This window comes from Rhopilema esculentum, chromosome 9 (assembly GCF_057945365.1).
Source record: "Rhopilema esculentum isolate cy_ngs chromosome 9, ASM5794536v1, whole genome shotgun sequence".
NCBI classification, from domain to species: domain Eukaryota; kingdom Metazoa; phylum Cnidaria; class Scyphozoa; order Rhizostomeae; family Rhizostomatidae; genus Rhopilema; species Rhopilema esculentum.
In genome coordinates, this window is record NC_142823.1 from 10,075,001 (window position 1) to 10,090,262 (window position 15,262).

The 15,262-nt window shown below is 30.5% G+C and overlaps 1 long non-coding RNA gene across 1 annotated transcript; it reads left to right on the forward strand.

Moving 5' to 3' along the window:
- Positions 1-1,758: 1,758 nt before the first annotated feature.
- On the forward strand, positions 1,759-12,430 carry LOC148959597 (uncharacterized). Its single transcript, XR_016144096.1, has 3 exons — positions 1,759-1,807; positions 6,446-6,492; positions 12,358-12,430. It is a non-coding gene; the product is annotated as an uncharacterized LOC148959597 (long non-coding RNA).
- The last annotated feature ends 2,832 nt before the right edge of the window (positions 12,431-15,262 follow it).

Sequence of the window (15,262 nt, forward strand, 5' to 3'; positions counted from 1 at the left end):
AAAATTGCTCAGTCCAAATTTTCAAAATAAGAGCCTAGAATTCACAGAAACTCCCTGAAATGTTGTTCGGAACGTGTACTAGGACTTTCTTGGTTGTTTTGAGTATAAAAAGTTTTTTGAAAAATTTGAAATTTTTTGAACTTTTTTGCAGGTCCGGGGTCATGAACTAATTTAAAAAATTGCTAAGTCCTTTTTTTCAAAATAAAAGCCTAAAATTTACCGAACCTACAGGAAATGTTGTCAGAAACGTGTACCAAGACTTTCTTGGTTGTTTTGAGTAAAAAAAGTTTTTTGAGAAATTTCAAATTTTTTGAACTTCTTTGAAGGTCCGGGGTCATGAACTTTTTCAAAAATTGTTGATACCTTATTTTCAAAAAAGAGCCTAAAATTGACAGAAGCTCCCTGAAATGTTCTTCGGAACGTGTATTAGGACTTTCTTGGTTGTTTTGAGTAAAATAGTTTTTTTAAAAATTTCACATTTTTGAACTTTTTTGCAGGTCCGGTGTCATGAACTTTTTATAAAATGGTTAGAACCTTATTTTCAAAATAAGAGCCTAGAATTCACCGAAACTGCCTGAAGTGTTATTTGGAATTTGTATTGAGACTTTCTTGGTTGTTTTGAGTAAAAAAAGTTTTTTGAAAAATTTCCAATTTTTTGAACTTTTTTACAGGCCCGGGATCATGAAATTTTTAAAAATGGTTAATACCTTACTTTCAAAATAAGAGCCTCAAATTCACCAAAACTTCCTGAAATGTTGTTCGGAACGTGTACTTAAGACTTTTATGGTTGTTTTGATTACAAAAAATTTTTTGAAAAATTTTAATTTTTTTCAACTTTTTTGCAGGTCCGGGGTCATGAACTCTTTCAAAAATTGCTAAGTCCTTATTTTCAAAATAAGAGCCTAAAATTCACCGAACCTACAGGAAATGTGTGTCAGAAACATGTACCAAGACTTTCTTGGTTGTTTCGAGGCAACAAAATTTTTGAAAAATTTCAAATTTTTCCGTATTTTTCGAAGCTTTAGTCTTAAACATTCTAGGTATATTATTTGTTTCTTGTTTCCAGATATCACTTGGAGGTTCAACCAAATGTCATCAAAATCTTTTAGAAAGGTAATTTATAGCATATTTTGTTCTTTGTCACAAAAAAATTTTCAAAAATATTTAAACTTTTTTGAACTTTTTTGCAGGCCCGGGGTCATGAAATTTTTCAAAAATGGTTAATACCTTATTTTCAAAATAAGAACCTCAAATTCACCGAAACTTCCTGAAATGTTGTTCGGAACGTGTAATTAAGACTTTCCTGGTTGTTTTGATTAAAAAAAGTTTTTTGAGAAATTTCAAATTTTTTGAACTTTTTTGCAGGTCCGGGGTCATAAACTCTTTCAAAAATTGCTAAGGCCATATTTTTAATATAAGAGCCTAAAATTCACAGAAACTCCCTGAAATGTTGTTCGGAACGTGTATTAGGACTTTCTTGGTTGTTTTGAGTAGAAAAAGTTTTATGAAAAATTTCAAATTTTTTGAACTTTTCTCCAGTTCCGGGGTCATGAACTTTTTCAAAAATTGCCAAGTCCTTTTTTTTCAAAATAAGAGCCTAAAATTTACCGAACCTACAGGAAATGTTGTCAGAAACGTGTACCAAGACTTTTTATGGTTGTTTCGAGTGAAAAATATTTGTGAAAAATTTCAAATTTTTCGTATTTCCCGAAGCTTTAGTTTTAAACATTCTAGGTATATTATTTGTTTCTTTTTTCCAGATATCACTTGGAGGCTCAACCAAATGTCATCAAAACTTTTTAGAAAGGTATTTTATAGCATATTTTGTTCCTTGTCACAAAAAAAATGTTCAAAAATATTTCAATAATTTGGAACTTCTTTACAGGCCCAGGATCATGAAATTTTTAAAAGTGGTTAATACCTTACTTTCAAAATAAGAGCCTCAAATTCACCGAAACTTCCTGAAATGTTTTCTGGAACGTGTACTTAAGATTTTTATGGTTGTTTTGATTAAAAAAAGTTTTTTGAAAAATTTTAATTTTTTTTCAACTTTTTTGCAGGTCTGGGGTCATGAACTCTTTCAAAAATTGCTAAGTCCTTATTTTCAAAATAAGAGCCTAAAATTCACCGAACCTACAGGAAATGTGTGTCAGAAACATGTACCAAAACTTTCTTGGTTGTTTCGAGGCAACAAAATTTTTGAAAAATTTCAAATTTTTCCGTATTTTTCGAAGCTTTACTCTTAAACTTTCTAGGTATATTATTTGTTTCTTGTTTCCAGATATCAAATGGAGGTTCAACCAAATGTCATCAAAATCTTTTAGAAAGGTAATTTATAGCATATTTTGTTCTTTGTCACAAAAAAATTCTCAAAAATGTTTAAATTTTTTTGAACTTTTTTGCAGGCCCGGGGTCATGAAATTTTTCAAAAATTGCTAAGTCCATATTTTCAAAATAAGAACCTAAAATTCAGAGAAACTCCCTGAAATGTTGTTCGGAACGTGTATTAGGACTTTCTTGGTTGTTTTGAGTATAAAAAGTTTTTTGAAAAATTTGAAATTTTTTGAACTTTTTTGCAGGTCCGGGCTAATGAACTCATTTAAAAAATTGCTAAGTCCTTTTTTTCAAAATAAGAGCCTAAAAATTACCGAACCTACAGGAAATGTTGTCAGAAACGTGTACCAAGACTTTCTTGGTTGTTTTGAGTAAAAAAAGTTTTTTGAGAAATTTCAAATTCTTTGAACTTCTTTGGAGGTCCGGGGTCATGAACTTTTTTAAAGATTGCTAAGTCCTTATTTTCCAAAAAAGATCCTAAAATTCAGCAAAACTCCCTGAAATGTTGTTCGGAACGTGTAATTAAGACTTTTATGGTTGTTTTGAGTAAAAAAAAGTTTTTGAAAAATTTATAATTTTTTTGAACTTTTTCGCAGGTTTTAGGTCATGAACTTTTTCAAAAATTGCTAAGTCCTTTTTTTCGAAATAAGAGCCTAAAATTCAGCGAAACTCCCTTTAATGTTGTTTGGAACGTGTATTAGGACTTTCTTGGTTGTTTTGTGTAAAAAAAGTTTCTTGAAAAATTTCAAATTTTTTGAACTTTTTTGCAGGTCCGGGGTCATGAACTTTTTCAAAAATGGTTAGAACCTTATTGTCAAAATAAGAGCCTAGAATTCAGCAAAACGCCCTGAAATGTTGTTCGGAACGTGTAATTAAGACGTTTATGGTTGTTTTGAGTAAAAAAATTTTTTTGAAAAATTTATAATTTTTTGAACTTTTTCGCAGGTTTTAGGTCATGAACCTTTTCAAAAATTGCTAAGTCCTTTTTTCGAAATAAGAGCCTAAAATTCAGCGAAACTCCCTGAAATGTTGTTCGGAACGTGTATTAGGACTTTCTTTGTTGTTTGAGTAAAAAAAGTTTTTTGAAAAATTTCAAATTTTTTGAACTTTTTTGCAGGTCCTGGGTCATGAACTTTTTCAAAAATTGCTAAGTCCTTTTTTTCGAAATAAGAGCCTAAAATTCAGCGAAACTCCCTTTAATGTTGTTTGGAACGTGTATTAGGACTTTCTTTGTTGATATGAGTAAAAAAAGTTTCTTGAAAAATTTCAAATTTTTTGAACTTTTCTCCAGTTCCGGGGTCAAAAACTTTTTCAAAAATGTTTAGAACCTTATTTTCAAAATAAGAGCCTAGGATTCAGCAAAACTCCCTGAAATGTTGTTTGGAACGTGTATTAGGACTTTCTTTGTTGTTTGAGTAAAAAAAGTTTATTGAAAAATTTCAAATTTTTTGAACTTTTTTGCAGGTCCTGGGTCATGAACTTTTTCAAAAATTGCTAAGTCCTTTTTTTCAAAATAAAAGCCTAAAATTCAGCGAAACTCCCTGAAATGTTGTTTGGAACGTGTAGTGAGACTTTCTTTATTGTTTTGAGTAAAAAGTTTTTCGAAAAATTTCAAATTTTTTGAACCTTTCTGACGGTCCAGGGTCATGAACTTTTTCAAAAAATGCTCAGTCCAAATTTTCAAAATAAGAGCCTAGAATTCACAGAAACTCCCTGAAATGTTGTTCGGAACGTGTATTAGGACTTTCTTGGTTGTTTTGAGTATAAAAAGTTTTTTGAAAAATTTGAAATTTTTTGAACTTTTTTGGAGGTCCGGGGTCATGAACTAATTTAAAAAATTGCTAAGTCCTTTTTTTCAAAATAAAAGCCTAAAATTTACCGAACCTACAGGAAATGTTGTCAGAAACGTGTACCAAGACTTTCTTGGTTGTTTTGAGTAAAAAAAGTTTTTTGAGAAATTTCAAATTTTTTGAACTTCTTTGAAGGTCCGGGGTCATGAACTTTTTCAAAAATTGTTGATACCTTATTTTAAAAAAAGAGCCTAAAATTGACAGAAGCTCCCTGAAATGTTCTTCGGAACGTGTATTAGGACTTTCTTGGTTGTTTTGAGTAAAATAGTTTTTTTAAAAATTTCACATTTTTGAACTTTTTTGCAGGTCCGGTGTCATGAACTTTTTATAAAATGGTTAGAACCTTATTTTCAAAATAAGAGCCTAGAATTCACCGAAACTGCCTGAAGTGTTATTTGGAACGTGTATTGAGACTTTCTTGGTTGTTTTGAGTAAAAAAAGTTTTTTGAAAAATTTCCAATTTTTTGAACTTTTTTACAGGCCCGGGATCATGAAATTTTTAAAAATGGTTAATACCTTACTTTCAAAATAAGAGCCTCAAATTCACCGAAACGTCCTGAAATGTTGTTCGGAACGTGTACTTAAGACTTTTATGGTTGTTTTGATTACAAAAAGTTTTTTGAAAAATTTTAATTTTTTTCAACTTTTTTGCAGGTCCGGGGTCATGAACTCTTTCAAAAATTGCTAAGTCCTTATTTTCAAAATAAGAGCCTAAAATTCACCGAACCTACAGGAAATGTGTGTCAGAAACATGTACCAAGACTTTCTTGGTTGTTTCGAGGCAACAAAATTTTTGAAAAATTTCAAATTTTTCCGTATTTTTCGAAGCTTTAGTCTTAAACATTCTAGGTATATTATTTGTTTCTTGTTTCCAGATATCACTTGGAGGTTCAACCAAATTTCATCAAAATCTTTTAGAAAGGTAATTTATAGCATATTTTGTTCTTTGTCACAAAAAAATTTTCAAAAATATTTAAACTTTTTTGAACTTTTTTGCAGGCCCGGGGTCATGAAATTTTTCAAAAATGGTTAATACCTTATTTTCAAAATAAGAACCTCAAATTCACCGAAACTTCCTGAAATGTTGTTCGGAACGTGTAATTAAGACTTTCCTGGTTGTTTTGATTAAAAAAAGTTTTTTGAGAAATTTCAAATTCTTTGAACTTCTTTGGAGGTCCGGGGTCATGAACTTTTTCAAAGATTGCTAAGTCCTTATTTTCAAAAAAAGAGCCTAAAATTCAGCGAAACTCCCTGAAATGTTGTTCGGAACGTGTAATAGGACTTTCTTTGTTGTTTTGAGTAAAAAAAGTTTTTTGAAAAATTTCAAATTTTTTGAACTTTTTTGCAGGTCCGGGGTCATAAACTCTTTCAAAAATTGCTAAGTCCATATTTTCAAAATAAGAGCCTGAAATTCAGCGAAACTCCCTGAAATGTTGTTTGGAACGTGAATTAGGACTTTCTTTGTTGATATGAGTAAAAAAGGTTTTTTGAAAAATTTCAATTTTTTTGAACTTTTTTGCAGGTCCGGGGTCATGAACTCTTTCAAAAATCGTTAAGTCCTTATTTTCAAAATAAGAGCCTAAAATTCACCGAACCTACAGGAAATGTGTGTCAGAAACATGTACCAAGACTTTCTTGGTTGTTTCAAAGCAACAAAATTTTTGAAAAATTTCAAATTTTTGCGTATTTTTCGAAGCTTTAGTCTTAAACTTTCTAGGTATATTATTTGTTTCTTGTTTCCAGATATCAAATGGAGGTTCAACCAAATGTCATCAAAATCTTTTAGAAAGGTAACTTATAGCATATTTTGTTCTTTGTCACAAAAAAATTCTCAAAAATGTTTAAATTTTTTTGAACTTTTTTGCAGGCCCGGGGTCATGAAATTTTTCAAAAATTGCTAAGTCCATATTTTCAAAATAAGAGCCTAAAATTCACAGAAACTCCCTGAAATGTTGTTCGGAACGTGTATTAGGACTTTCTTGGTTGTTTTGTGTAAAAATGTTTTTTGAAAAATTTCAAATTTTTTAAACTTTTCTCCACTTCCGGGGTCATGAACTTTTTCAAAAATTGCCAAGTCCTTTTTTTCAAAATAAGAGCCTAAAATTTACCGAACCTACAGGAACTGTTGTCAGAAACGTGTACCAAGACTTTTTATGGTTGTTTCGAGTGAAAAATATTTGTGAAAAATTTCAAATTTTTTCGTATTTCCCGAAGCTTTAGTCTTAAACATTCTAGGTATATTATTTGTTTCTTTTTTCCAGATATCACTTGGAGGCTCAACCAAATGTCATCAAAACTTTTTAGAAAGGTATTTTATAGCATATTTTGTTCCTTGTCACAAAAAAAATGTTCAAAAATATTTCAATAATTTTGAACTTTTTTACAGGCCCGGGATCATGAAATTTTTAAAAATGGTTAATACCTTACTTTCAAAATAAGAGCCTCAAATTCACCGAAACTTCCTGAAATGTTGTTCGGAACGTGTACTTAAGACTTTTATGGTTGTTTTGATTAAAACAAGTTTTTTGAAAAATTTTAATTTTTTTTTAACTTTTTTGCAGGTCCGGGGTCATGAACTCTTTCAAGAAATGCTAAGTCCTTATTTTCAAAATAAGAGCCTAAAATTCACCGAACCTACAGGAAATGTGTGTCAGAAACATGTACCAAGACTTTCTTGGTTGTTTCGAGGCAACAACATTTTTGAAAAATTTCAAATTTTTCCGTATTTTTCGAAGCTTTAGTCTTAAACATTCTAGGTATATTATTTGTTTCTTGTTTCCAGATATCACTTGGAGGTTCAACCAAATGTCATCAAAATCTTTTAGAAAGGTAATTTATAGCATATTTTGTTCTTTGTCACAAAAAAATTTTCAAAAATATTTAAATTTTTTTGAACTTTTTTGCAGGCCCGGGGTCATGAACTTTTTCAAAAATTGCTAAGACCTTATTTTCAAAATAAGAGCCTAAAATTCACCAAAACTCCCTGAAATGTTGTTCGGAACGTGTAATTAAGACTTTATGGTTGTTTTGAGTAAAAAAAGTTTTTTGAAAAAGTTATAATTTTTTTGAACTTTTTCGCAGGTCCGGGGTCATGAACTTTTTCAAAAATGGTTAGAACCTTATTTTCAAAATAAGAGCCTAAAATTCAGCAAAACTCCCTGAAATGTTGTTCGGAACGTGTAATTAAGACTTTATGGTTGTTTTGAGTAAAAAAAGTTTTTTGAAAAAGTTATATATTTTTTGAACTTTTTCGCAGGTCCGGGGTCATGAACTTTTTCAAAAATGGTTAGAACCTTATTTTCAAAATAAGAGCCTAAAATTCAGCAAAACTCCCTGAAATGTTTTTCGGAACGTGTGATTAAGACTTTATGGTTGTTTTGAGTAAAAAAAGTTTTTTGAAAAAGTTATAATTTTTTTGAACTTTTTCGCAGGTCCGGGGTCATGAACTTTTTCAAAAATGGTTAGAACCTTATTTTCAAAATAAGAGCCTAAAATTCAGCAAAACTCCCTGAAATGTTGTTCGGAACGTGTATTAGGACTTTTATGGTTGTTTTGAGTAAAAAAAGTTTTTTGAAAAATTTCAAATTTTTTGAACTTTTTTGCAGATCCGGTGTCATGAACTTTTTATAAAATGGTTAGAACCTTATTTTCAAAATAAGAGCCTAGAATTCACCAAAACTCCCTGAAGTGTTATTTGGAACGTGTAATGAGACTTTCTTGGTTGTTTTGAGTAAAAAACGTTTTTTGAAAAATTTTAAATTTTTTGAACTTTTCTCCAGGTCCGGGGTCATGAATTTTTTCAAAAATTGCCAAGTCCTTTTTTTCGAAATAAGAGCCTAAAATTCAGCGAAACTCCCAGAATTTTGTTCGGAATGTGTATTGAGACTTTCCTGGTTGTTTTGAGTATAAAAAGTTTTTTGAAAAATTTGAAATTTTTTGAACTTTTTTGCAGGTCCGGGGTCATGAACTAATTTAAAAAATTGCTAAGTCCTTTTTTTCAAAATAAGAGCCTAAAATTTACCGAACCTACAGGAAATGTTGTCAGAAACGTGTACCAAGACTTTCTTGGTTGTTTTGAGTAAAAAAAGTTTTTTGAGAAATTTCAAATTCTTTGAACTTCTTTGGAGGTCCGGGGTCATAAACCTTTTCAAAAAATTGCCAAGTCCTTATTTTCAAAATAAAAGCCAAAAATTCAGCGAAACTCCATGAAATGTTGTTTGGAACGTGTATTGAGACTTTCTTGATTGTTTTGAGTAAAAAGTTTTTTGAAAAATTTCAAATTTTTTGTACCTTTCTGAAGGTCCAGGGTCATGAACTTTTTCAAAAATTGCTGAGTCCATATTTTCAAAATAAGAGCCTAAAATTCACATAAACACCCTGAAATGTTGTTCGGAACGTGTTTTAGGACTTTCTTGGTTGTTTTGAGTATAAAAAGTTTTTTGAAAAATTTCAAATTTTTTGAACTTTTTTGCAGGTCCGGTGTCATGAACTTTTTATAAAATGGTTAGAACCTTATTTTCCAAATAAGAGCCTAGAATTCACCAAAACTCCCTGAAGTGTTATTTGGAACGTGTAATGGGACTTTCTTGGTTGTTTTGAGTAAATAACGTTTTTTGAAAAATTTTAAATTTTTTGAACTTTTCTCCAGGTCCGGGGTCATGAACTTTTTCAAAAATTGCCAAGTCCTTTTTTTCGACCCTAAGAGCCTAAAATTCAGCGAAACTCCCCGAATTTTGTTCGGAATGTGTATTGAGACTTTCCTGGTTGTTTTGAGTATAAAAAGTTTTTTGAAAAATTTGAAATTTTTTGAACTTTTTTGCAGGTCCGGGGTCATGATCTTTTTCAAAAATTGCTGAGTCCATATTTTCAAAATAAGAGCCTAGAATTCACATAAACTCCCTGAAATGTTGTTCGGAACGTGTATTAGGACTTTCTTGGTTGTTTTGAGTATAAAAAGTTTTTTGAAAAATTTGAAATTTTTTGAACTTTTTTGCAGGTCCGGGGTCATTAACTAATTTAAAAAATTGCTAAGTCCTTATTTTCAAAATAAGAGCCTAAAATTCAGCGAAACTCCCTGAAATGTTGTTTGGAACGTGTATTAGGACTTTCTTTGTTGTTTTGAGTAAAAAAATTTTTTTGAAAAATTTCAAATTCTTTGAACTTCTTTGGAGGTCCGGGGTCATGAACTTTTTCAAAGATTGCTAAGTCCTTATTTTCAAAATAAGAGTCTAAAATCCAGCGAAGCTCCCTGAAATGTTGTACGGAACATGTATTGAGACTTTTATGGTTGTTTTGAGTAAAAAAAGTTTTTTCAAATATTTAAAATTTTTTTGAACTTTTTCGCAGGTTTTAGATCATGAACTTTTTCAAAAATTGCTAAGTCCTTTTTTTTCGAAATAAGAGCCTGAAATTCAGCGAAACTCCCTGAAATGTTGTTTGGAACGTGAATTAGGACTTTCTTTGTTGATATGAGTAAAAAAGGTTTTTTGAAAAATTTCAATTTTTTTGAACTTTTTTGCAGGTCCGGGGTCATGAACTCTTTCAAAAATCGTTAAGTCCTTATTTTCAAAATAAGAGCCTAAAATTCACCGAACCTACAGGAAATGTGTGTCGGAAACATGTACCAAGACTTTCTTGGTTGTTTCAAAGCAACAAAATTTTTGAAAAATTTCAAATTTTTCCGTATTTTTCGAAGCTTTAGTCTTAAACTTTCTAGGTATATTATTTGTTTCTTGTTTCCAGATATCAAATGGAGGTTCAACCAAATGTCATCAAAATCTTTTAGAAAGGTAACTTATAGCATATTTTGTTCTTTGTCACAAAAAAATTCTCAAAAATGTTTAAATTTTTTTGAACTTTTTTGCAGGTCCGGGGTCATGAACTAATTTAAAAAATTGCTAAGTCCTTTTTTTCAAAATAAGAGCCTAAAATTTACCGAACCTACAGGAAATGTTGTCAGAAACGTGTACCAAGACTTTCTTGGTTGTTTTGAGTAAAAAAAGTTTTTTGAGAAATTTCAAATTCTTTGAACTTCTTTGGAGGTCCGGGGTCATAAACCTTTTCAAAAAATTGCCAAGTCCTTATTTTCAAAATAAAAGCCAAAAATTCAGCGAAACTCCATGAAATGTTGTTTGGAACGTGTATTGAGACTTTCTTGATTGTTTTGAGTAAAAAGTTTTTTGAAAAATTTCAAATTTTTTGTACCTTTCTGAAGGTCCAGGGTCATGAACTTTTTCAAAAATTGCTGAGTCCATATTTTCAAAATAAGAGCCTAAAATTCACATAAACTCCCTGAAATGTTGTTCGGAACGTGTTTTAGGACTTTCTTGGTTGTTTTGAGTATAAAAAGTTTTTTGAAAAATTTCAAATTTTTTGAACTTTTTTGCAGGTCCGGTGTCATGAACTTTTTATAAAATGGTTAGAACCTTATTTTCCAAATAAGAGCCTAGAATTCACCAAAACTCCCTGAAGTGTTATTTGGAACGTGTAATGGGACTTTCTTGGTTGTTTTGAGTAAATAACGTTTTTTGAAAAATTTTAAATTTTTTGAACTTTTCTCCAGGTCCGGGGTCATGAACTTTTTCAAAAATTGCCAAGTCCTTTTTTTCGAAATAAGAGCCTAAAATTCAGCGAAACTCCCCGAATTTTGTTCGGAATGTGTATTGAGACTTTCCTGGTTGTTTTGAGTATAAAAAGTTTTTTGAAAAATTTGAAATTTTTTGAACTTTTTTGCAGGTCCGGGGTCATGATCTTTTTCAAAAATTGCTGAGTCCATATTTTCAAAATAAGAGCCTAGAATTCACATAAACTCCCTGAAATGTTGTTCGGAACGTGTATTAGGACTTTCTTGGTTGTTTTGAGTATAAAAAGTTTTTTGAAAAATTTGAAATTTTTTGAACTTTTTTGCAGGTCCGGGGTCATTAACTAATTTAAAAAATTGCTAAGTCCTTATTTTCAAAATAAGAGCCTAAAATTCAGCGAAACTCCCTGAAATGTTGTTTGGAACGTGTATTAGGACTTTCTTTGTTGTTTTGAGTAAAAAAATTTTTTTGAAAAATTTCAAATTCTTTGAACTTCTTTGGAGGTCCGGGGTCATGAACTTTTTCAAAGATTGCTAAGTCCTTATTTTCAAAATAAGAGTCTAAAATCCAGCGAAGCTCCCTGAAATGTTGTACGGAACATGTATTGAGACTTTTATGGTTGTTTTGAGTAAAAAAAGTTTTTTCAAATATTTAAAATTTTTTTGAACTTTTTCGCAGGTTTTAGATCATGAACTTTTTCAAAAATTGCTAAGTCCTTTTTTTTCGAAATAAGAGCCTGAAATTCAGCGAAACTCCCTGAAATGTTGTTTGGAACGTGAATTAGGACTTTCTTTGTTGATATGAGTAAAAAAGGTTTTTTGAAAAATTTCAATTTTTTTGAACTTTTTTGCAGGTCCGGGGTCATGAACTCTTTCAAAAATCGTTAAGTCCTTATTTTCAAAATAAGAGCCTAAAATTCACCGAACCTACAGGAAATGTGTGTCGGAAACATGTACCAAGACTTTCTTGGTTGTTTCAAAGCAACAAAATTTTTGAAAAATTTCAAATTTTTCCGTATTTTTCGAAGCTTTAGTCTTAAACTTTCTAGGTATATTATTTGTTTCTTGTTTCCAGATATCAAATGGAGGTTCAACCAAATGTCATCAAAATCTTTTAGAAAGGTAATTTATAGCATATTTTGTTCTTTGTCACAAAAAAATTCTCAAAAATGTTTAAATTTTTTTGAACTTTTTTGCAGGCCCGGGGTCATGAAATTTTTCAAAAATTGCTAAGTCCATATTTTCAAAATAAGAGCCTAAAATTCACAGAAACTCCCTGAAATGTTGTTCGGAACGTGTATTAGGACTTTCTTGGTTGTTTTGAGTAAAAATGTTTTTTGAAAAATTTCAAATTTTTTAAACTTTTCTCCACTTCCGGGGTCATGAACTTTTTCAAAAATTGCCAAGTCCTTTTTTTCAAAATAAGAGCCTAAAATTTGCCGAACCTACAGGAACTGTTGTCAGAAACGTGTACCAAGACTTTTTATGGTTGTTTCGAGTGAAAAATATTTGTGAAAAATTTCAAATTTTTTCGTATTTCCCGAAGCTTTAGTCTTAAACATTCTAGGTATATTATTTGTTTCTTTTTTCCAGATATCACTTGGAGGCTCAACCAAATGTCATCAAAACTTTTTAGAAAGGTATTTTATAGCATATTTTGTTCCTTGTCACAAAAAAAATATTCAAAAATATTTCAATAATTTTGAACTTTTTTACAGGCCCGGGATCATGAAATTTTTAAAAATGGTTAATACCTTACTTTCAAAATAAGAGCCTCAAATTCACCGAAACTTCCTGAAATGTTGTTCGGAACGTGTACTTAAGACTTTTATGGTTGTTTTGATTAAAACAAGTTTTTTGAAAAATTTTAATTTTTTTTTAACTTTTTTGCAGGTCCGGGGTCATGAACTCTTTCAAAAATTGCTAAGTCCTTATTTTCAAAATAAGAGCCTAAAATTCACCGAACCTACAGGAAATGTGTGTCAGAAACATGTACCAAGACTTTCTTGGTTGTTTCGAGGCAACAACATTTTTGAAAAATTTCAAATTTTTCCGTATTTTTCGAAGCTTTAGTCTTAAACATTCTAGGTATATTATTTGTTTCTTGTTTCCAGATGTTACTTGGAGGTTCAACCAAATGTCATCAAAATCTTTTAGAAAGGTAATTTATAGCATATTTTGTTCTTTGTCACAAAAAAATTTTCAAAAATATTTAAATTTTTTTGAACTTTTTTGCAGGCCCGGGGTCATGAACTTTTTCAAAGATTGCTAAGACCTTATTTTCAAAATAAGAGCCTAAAATTCACCAAAACTCCCTGAAATGTTGTTCGGAACGTGTAATTAAGACTTTATGGTTGTTTTGAGTAAAAAAAGTTTTTTGAAAAAGTTATAATTTTTTTGAACTTTTTCGCAGGTCCGGGGTCATGAACTTTTTCAAAAATGGTTAGAACCTTATTTTCAAAATAAGAGCCTAAAATTCAGCAAAACTCCCTGAAATGTTGTTCGGAACGTGTAATTAAGACTTTATGGTTGTTTTGAGTAAAAAAAGTTTTTTGAAAAAGTTATAATTTTTTTGAACTTTTTCGCAGGTCCGGGGTCATGAACTTTTTCAAAAATGGTTAGAACCTTATTTTCAAAATAAGAGCCTAAAATTCAGCAAAACTCCCTGAAATGTTTTTCGGAACGTGTGATTAAGACTTTATGGTTGTTTTGAGTAAAAAAAGTTTTTTGAAAAAGTTATAATTTTTTTGAACTTTTTCGCAGGTCCGGGGTCATGAACTTTTTCAAAAATGGTTAGAACCTTATTTTCAAAATAAGAGCCTAAAATTCAGCAAAACTCTCTGAAATGTTGTTCGGAACGTGTATTAGGACTTTTATGGTTGTTTTGAGTAAAAAAAGTTTTTTGAAAAATTTCAAATTTTTTGAACTTTTTTGCAGGTCCGGTGTCATGAACTTTTTATAAAATGGTTAGAACCTTATTTTCAAAATAAGAGCCTAGAATTCACCAAAACTCCCTGAAGTGTTATTTGGAACGTGTAATGAGACTTTCTTGGTTGTTTTGAGTAAAAAACGTTTTTTAAAAATTTTAAATTTTTTGAACTTTTCTCCAGGTCCGGGGTCATGAATTTTTTCAAAAATTGCCAAGTCCTTTTTTTCGAAATAAGAGCCTAAAATTCAGCGAAACTCCCAGAATTTTGTTCGGAATGTGTATTGAGACTTTCCTGGTTGTTTTGAGTATAAAAAGTTTTTTGAAAAATTTGAAATTTTTTTAACTTTTTTGCAGGTCCGGGGTCATGAACTAATTTAAAAAATTGCTAAGTCCTTTTTTTCAAAATAAGAGCCTAAAATTTACCGAACCTACAGGAAATGTTGTCAGAAACGTGTACCAAGACTTTCTTGGTTGTTTTGAGTAAAAAAAGTTTTTTGAGAAATTTCAAATTCTTTGAACTTCTTTGGAGGTCCGGGGTCATAAACCTTTTCAAAAAATTGCCAAGTCCTTATTTTCAAAATAAAAGCCAAAAATTCAGCGAAACTCCATGAAATGTTGTTTGAAGCGTGTATTGAGACTTTCTTGATTGTTTTGAGTAAAAAGTTTTTTGAAAAATTTCAAATTTTTTGAACCTTTCTGAAGGTCCAGGGTCATGAACTTTTTCAAAAATTGCTGAGTCCATATTTTCAAAATAAGAGCCTAAAATTCACATAAACTCCCTGAAATGTTGTTCGGAACGTGTTTTAGGACTTTCTTGGTTGTTTTGAGTATAAAAAGTTTTTTGAAAAATTTCAAATTTTTTGAACTTTTTTGCAGGTCCGGTGTCATGAACTTTTTATAAAATGGTTAGAACCTTATTTTCCAAATAAGAGCCTAGAATTCACCAAAACTCCCTGAAGTGTTATTTGGAACGTGTAATGGGACTTTCTTGGTTGTTTTGAGTAAATAACGTTTTTTGAAAAATTTTAAATTTTTTGAACTTTTCTCCAGGTCCGGGGTCATGAACTTTTTCAAAAAATGCCAAGTCCTTTTTTTCGTAATAAGAGCCTAAAATTCAGCGAAACTCCCCGAATTTTGTTCGGAATGTGTATTGAGACTTTCCTGGTTGTTTTGAGTAAAAAAAGTTTTTTGAAAAATTTGAAATTTTTTGAACTTTTTTGCAGGTCCGGGGTCATGATCTTTTTCAAAAATTGCTGAGTCCATATTTTCAAAATAAGAGCCTAGAATTCACATAAACTCCCTGAAATGTTGTTCGGAACGTGTATTAGGACTTTCTTGGTTGTTTTGAGTATAAAAAGTTTTTTGAAAAATTTGAAATTTTTTGAACTTTTTTGCAGGTCCGGGGTCATGAACTAATTTAAAAAATTGTTAAGTCCTTTTTTTCAAAATAAGAGCCTAAAATTTACCGAACCTACAGGAAAGGTTGTCAGAAACGTGTACCAAGACTTTCTTGGTTGTTTTGAGTAAAAAAAGTTTTTTGAGAAATTTCAAATTCTTTGAACTTCTTTG